This window comes from Chrysochloris asiatica, unplaced genomic scaffold, assembly GCF_000296735.1.
Source record: "Chrysochloris asiatica unplaced genomic scaffold, ChrAsi1.0 scaffold00099, whole genome shotgun sequence".
Lineage (NCBI taxonomy): Eukaryota > Metazoa > Chordata > Mammalia > Afrosoricida > Chrysochloridae > Chrysochloris > Chrysochloris asiatica.
The window spans coordinates 10,832,028-10,839,021 of record NW_006408617.1 but is presented as its reverse complement, the minus strand read 5'-3'; the positions used below and the strand labels follow the sequence as shown (position 1 = coordinate 10,839,021).

The 6,994-nt window shown below is 38.7% G+C and overlaps 1 pseudogene; it reads right to left on the bottom strand.

Annotated features, from left to right (window-relative positions):
- Positions 1–2,536: 2,536 nt before the first annotated feature.
- LOC102838611 lies at positions 2,537–3,002 on the bottom strand (annotated as a pseudogene).
- Between the last annotated feature and the right edge of the window lie 3,992 nt (positions 3,003–6,994).

Genomic DNA, 6,994 nt, shown 5'->3' with positions numbered 1-6,994 from the left:
GCTAAGGATTGGACTGCTAACCACAAAATTGGTAGTTCAAACCACCAGCAGATGCAAATAAGAAGATGAGGTTGTCTGCTCCCATAAAGATTTACAGTCTTGGAAACCCTAAGGGACTGTTACACTCTATTCTATCGAGGGTCACTATGAGTTGAAATTGACTACATGACAGTGATTTTGTTGTTGTTTTAAATATATATATCACATAACTTTTGCGAATTCAACTTTTTGCAGGTGTACAAGTTATTGACAGCAATTGCGTTAATTAATATCCAACCTGACACTTTAATCAATGATTTTTTGTATTTATTTTTTAATCAAAGTTCTTCTGAATTAAGTTTCAAAATTTAAATAAAGCACTATAAAGGGTTGGTGAAATGCATATTAAAGGCATTAAAGGTGCTAACTGGGTAATCTATCACTGACCCTTCCCTCCCTTCATACACAGTGACTCCTCAGGACCCAGGTGAGCAAGGGGGCAGTGAATTAAGAGGTGCTGAACTTGTGGCCAGTCTTCATGGTAGATCTATCTGGCTGTGCTGTGCTGTGTGGGAAGGATGGGTGTCTTCCTAATATGCTGGATGGATCAGAGTCTTCCTGATAACATACCCACATCTAGACTTGGGTTGCCACCAATAGAAGGGAACACTGCTGACACAGATGCCATAGATGTGACCAATCAGACAAGTGCCTATCTAAATGCATGATATCCTTCTCCAGGGACTAGTCACTCCTGATAATATGTTCGAAGTATGAGAGACAAAGTCTGGCCTTCTTGGCTTCTAAGGAACATTCTGGTTGTACTCCTTCCAACGCAGATTTGTTTCTTCTATGGTACCTTTAATATTTTTCTCCAACATGATAACTCAAATGCATTAAATCTTATACTGTCTTCCTTATTCATTGTCCAATTTTCACATGACTATGAGGTTGTTGAAATATCATGGCTTGCATCAGGCGCACTTTAGTCTCAAACTGACATCTTGTTCTTAAACACTTTGAAGAGGTTTTGTGAAGAAAATTTGCCTAATGCAATAACTTGTTTGAATTCTTGACTGTTGCTTCCATGAGTGGTGATGGTAGATCCAAGAAAGATGAATTCTTTGACAATTTCAATCTTTTCTCCATTTATCATAATGTTATTTATTGCTCTAGTGGTGAAGATATTTGTTTTCTTTACATTGAGGTGCAACCCATACCTAAAGCGGTGGTCTTTGATCTTCATCGGTTAAATATTTTAAGTCCTCTTTGCTTTCAGCTATCAAGGTTATATCATATGCATATCTCAAGTTGTTAATAAGCCTTCCTCAAATCCTGATGCCACATTCTTTTTAATATTTTGGTGTTGTTAAGTGCCATTAAGTATGTTCCGACCTATGAGGAGCAGCTGGTGAGCTTGAACCACCGACCTTGCGGTTCAAACCAACTTTGCAGTTCAGCGCATTAACTCACAGCGCCACATCAGGACTCCCTTCTTCATATGTTGTTGTTGTTAAGTGCCATCGAGTTGATTCCTACCCATAGCGACCCTGTATGGGGTTTCCGAGGAGCAGCTAGTGAACTTGAACTGCCGACCTTGCAGTTCAAATGGCTTTGCAGTCGGGTGTATTAACCCACAGTGCCACACCAGGACTCCATATTTATTGTTGTTAGGTGCCATCAAGCCTTAATCACTGGCTGTACTCAAGGACTCCTGAGCTGCCATCAAAACTCAAAACTCAAACTTATTTCCACTGAGTCAAGTCTGATGCATAGCCTGTATGAGTTTTGTTTTTTAGATTTTATTTTTTTAATGGGCTCTAAGAAGGACATCCTAAACACTACATGATACACAACAGAATATTTTTTTCTTCCCGTATTAAAAAAAAAAAAAAAAAAAGACATTCACAAACACGCTGTGGGTAAGTATGCCAGACTGCAAAACCGTTTGAACTGCAGGGTGGGTGGTTCAAACTCACCAGCTGCTCCTCGGAAACCCTATACTACAGGGTCGTTATGGGTTGGAATCGACTTGACAGCACTTAACAAGAAGAAGAAGATATAATCAGGGTGGTGTCCTCAATGTCGGAACCTTGTGTAATCATAGTCTTGATGCAGATTTCCTATAGGTACGTTCAGAAATTGTTTACTAACCATGATAACCAAACATCGTGTACAAAAATTAAAAATATCCCCAGATATTCAATTAAAAAAAAAAAAACATACAAAAATGAAAATCAGCTTGGCCAAAGTTTTTTGCCAGGATAATCCTGAGTGTCCAAACTAAAAAACTGGTAAAAGGAAAAATACATAGACTTTACAAACATCACAGAATTTGTCTTCAAATGGGAGAAAAAAGTTTAAAAAACATGGAGTTTACTAAAAGGTCTTTAACAGGCTACTCTGGGAGCTTAATTAAAAATAGAAGCTGATGTACTAAAACAAAGATGTTTCAGTGCAGCTCCGAAGATCTTTTATAAATACAGCCATCTGGAAGGACAATCTTGGATAAGAAGAATTTGTATTCCTTGTGTATATTATATGTGCATGCCTTATTTCAGTTGTCGTAATTGTCTCTGTAATTTCCTCTAGAATAGCGGTCATAACCACCCTGCCTTCTGCCACTGTAGTCTCTGGACCTTCCATATCCATATCCTCCAGGCCGACTGTCATACCTGCTCCTATGGCCCTGGTCCCCACCTCCTCTAGAGTAGCTGCGACCATGCCCATGAGTACCAAAGGCACCCCCTCTGGTTCCCCGGGCTGATTTGCCTGCACGATCGACACGGATCTGGCGACCATCTAGAGATTCTCCATTCATGGCTTGCATGGCATCAGAAGCATGTTCTGGATTGGTAAAGGTGATAGAGCCAAAGCCCCAGGATTGCTGAGTCTCTCGGTCCTTCACCACTACCAGCTCAGAAATAGGCCTGAATGAAGCTGCTGAAATAGTCTTCCAACGCCTGCTTATCGGTGTTGAAATTGAGACCTCTCATGAAGAGTTTCCCTTCTTCAGAGGACATGGCAGTGAATTTAGACCCTGGGAATTTAAAAATTACACAGCGTCAGTAACAGCTAACACTGAAGAGCAGAGAGAATCGCCTGCATGAGGTTTTGAGGCTGTAAATCTTTAAGGGAGCAAGACAGTCTCACCTTTCTCCTGAGGAAAAGCTGGTAAGTTTGAACTGCTGAGCTGTGGTTAAAGGTTCAGCGCTTATTTCCTTAGCTTCAGTGGCTTTCCTTATGTTGCAATCTCCTTTGTGCTTTATCTTTATAACGTAGCAGCGTACTTCCTGGTTGGCAGCTTCGCAGTGGCTGATGGGGGTTCTCCAAATCTACCTTTTTAAAGTATCCATTAGCTAAATATTGTTGTTGTTGTTAAGTGCCTTCAAGGCATCTCCAACTCATGGCGGCTCTTATAGGGTTTCCAAGACGCTTCTTGGATTTGAACCAGTGACCTTGCAGTTCAACCCGACCTTGCTGTCCAGTGCGTTATCATGCAGTGCCACTAGTTAGCACTTTGGGTAGCTTTTTGAAGAGCATATGTCTGGAAGAAACAAATTCTTCTACCCCCCAGCTCAGTTTCCTTTTCCTTTTGTTGTTTTTGTTGTTACGTGCCGTGGAGTTGGTTCTGACTCATAGGGACCCTGTACAGGGTTTCCGAGGCTGTAAATCTTTACGGGAGCAGAAAGCCTCTTCTTTCTCCCACGGAACAGCTGGTAGTTTCGAACTGCTGACCCTGCGGTTGGCAGTCCGACTCGTAACCACTACTGCTACCAGAGCTCCTTCCTTTTAGAGGATAGTTTTATCATCTAAAATCCCTGATTCACTAATTCCAAAAAAATATTTTTTTCTGTTTATTTTAGTTAATTTTGTTACTATCTAAAACTAATGATTTTCAGAGAAAAATGGAAAAAACACACAAGGCAGAAAACATCGATCAAATCAGAGTAATACTATCAAATATTATTTTGTCTGCCTTTATATTCTTCAAGCACTATCTTAATTAATTATCATAGCAACTCTATTCAGTTGTTACTACTCTAACATATAAGTTGAGAAAACAGACTCAGATGTACAAAAAATTGATCAGATTTACTCAGATAGTTGGTTAGTATTGTTAGGTGCTGCCAAGTTGGTTCAGATTCATAGTGACCCTATCTGTACAACAGAAGGAAACATTGCCTGGTCCTGAACCACCCATGCAATTATTGCTGTGTTTGAGCCCATAGTTGCAGTCACTGTATCAAACATCTCATTGAGGGTCTTCCTCTTTTTAACTGACTTTCCACTTTATCATTTTGCTTGTATCCACCATCAACACTCATGGAAGCAACAGTCCAGAATACTGTATTAGACAAATCTGCTGTACAAGATCTCTTCAAAGTGTTAAAGTACAAAGATGTCAGTTTGAGGACTAAGGTGCACCTGACCCAAGTTGTGGTATTTTCAATAGCCTCATATGCATGTGAAAGTTGGACATTGAACAAGGAAGACTGTAGACAACAACTACTTTATTAGGCATGCTTTGCTCTGAGGACTTGTTCCTCCTGATAACGAAGTCTCATCATCCTCATGATGGTTTTCTGGCTGTACTGCTTCCAAGACAGATTTGTTTGTTTTTCTGAGAGTCCATGGCATATTCAATATTCTTTGCCAACACAGAAAATTGAAGGCATGCAATTCTTCATTGGTCTTCCTTATTCATTGTCCAACTTTCACATGCATACGAGGTCATTGAAAGTAGCATGTCACCTTAGGCCTCAAAGTGACATCCTTGCTTTTTTCACATTTTAAAGAAGTCTTTTACAGAAGATTTGTCCAATGAAATACATTGTTTGACTTCTTGCTTGATGCTTCCATGGGCATTGATTGTGTATACAAGTAAAATGAAATCCTTGCCAAATTCAATCTTTTCTGTATTTATTGTGATGTTGCTTACTGGTCCAGTTATGAGGATTTTCGTTTTATTTATGTTGAGGAGTTGAGCTAGTTACTCACCCTCTAATCTTTCTACTTCAGAACCGATGTCTTTTAACCAAAAATCATGGTCTTCTTCTTTTTTTAATGTGATGTATGATATGCTTGTGCATCCATATATATATTATGGTTTTTTTTTTTAAATCTTATGTGTTATACACTGCTTTCTGAAAAAAAATCACCATAAACTAATTCAGAACACTATATAATACCAATAAGTAATCTTTTATTCAGTGAGTTGAGAGAGGTGGTTTTACTGAATTCTATCATACTGTCTTGTTTAGCTAACCTCCTGAAACTAGGCATTTAGATTTCTTCTTCTTTTTTTTTTAAGTCATTATAAATGATGCTTTGAAAAGCATCTTTGAATGGACTTTTTTTGTATGCATGTTATATTTATCTTAGACTACATTCCTAAAATATGTGTCATCTAAGCTTATTCCTATGGTTGAAGTTTCAGTAACAGACAAACCTCTCATGTAGTCTCTGCCCACATTGATTCAGAGTTTGGGCATGTGACCTATTCTTGACAATAAGACATCAGTTGTCATGATACAAGCAGAGGTTTGAAAGGTTCAAAGGGCCTTTTCCTTAGGGGGTGCTGCTGCCAGATAAAGAAGTCTCAGCTAGGTTTCTGGAGATTTGAGGCACAACCAACATCCAGAACTAACTGCTAAACATGTGCATGAGGTCATCACAGACTATCCAGCCCAGTTGAGTTGCCAGATGACTACAGCCACATGTGTGACCCCAAGTGAGACCAGCAGAACCAGTTGAGCCCAGTACCATTGTCAAGCCTCAGAACTGTGAACAAATAAAACAATGACTCTTTGCATATATACATTTACGTTGGAAGGACTCTCCGTTCACTTATATGCCTTTTGGGGTTTGTTGCTATTGTTTGTTCTGATTTTTTTATTATTGTGGTAAAATGCACATAACAAAAAATTTACTATTTAAACCATTTTAAAGGGTGAAATTCAATGATATTAGGTATATTCACATTGTTGTGTAACCATTATCACGATCTAATGTAACAGCTTTAAAAAAAAATAATCTAAACAGAAATCATATGCTTATTAGGCAATAACTCCCCATTCTTTCTTCCCTCTTTTCTTTGGCAACCCCTAATGTGCTTTCTTTATCTATGAATTTGCTGATTCTATATATACTATGTGGCCTTTTGTGCCTGGCTTAATTCACTCAGCATAAGGTTTTCAAGGTTTATTGAACACAAAGGTTTGGAGTGATACATCATCCCACGTTAAAAGCTAACTGATAGACAGCAGATACTTCTTTTTATGCACAGTTATCAGGTTATTTGCAATTCTAAGATACAGCATGACACTGAAAAGGCTTGACAACTGTTTATATCTGCCAGTGGGTGTTTTTGTTTTTTTTTTTTTTCATGAAAATTATCAGATAATTTTCTATGGAGTTTAAAGATACAGAGTATCATTTCTCAATTCTGTTAGCCATTGAGACCACAGTTTATTCTGTAACTCTGTTCATGTGCCAGAGTATTATCAAAAGAGCAAATATTTAGCAGTTTCCTAGCCAAAAAAAGTGTTCTACATTTGTAAAGAGTGGAAAACCTGTTTGTTCATTATGAACAAGTCCTCAACATAACAGACCAGCAATTTGAAAAAAAGATCAAGTATAAGATAATCAAGTATAAATTAATTTCAACAGTAGTCTGAAAAGCTAACTTTTTTTTTCTAGACTGGATGCTTTTGGTTCCCCCTATATCCTTGTAAGTTGAAGGTGCCCCTAACCCAGGGACTAATCAGGTAGAAGTGTAGTGACTCTGTAGGAAGCACTGGACTGCGAACCTCAAGGTCACTGGTTCAAGGACACCCATCGTTCCTTGGGAGGAAGATGAAGCTTTCTGTTCCCACCAAGATTTTCAGCCTTGGAAACCCTATACAGGATTGGTATGAGTTGAACCAACTCAACAGTACTTACTTAATAATAATAACAACCATACAGGTTGGCAGTTCAAACCACCAGCTGCCCCTCAGAAACACTATACAGG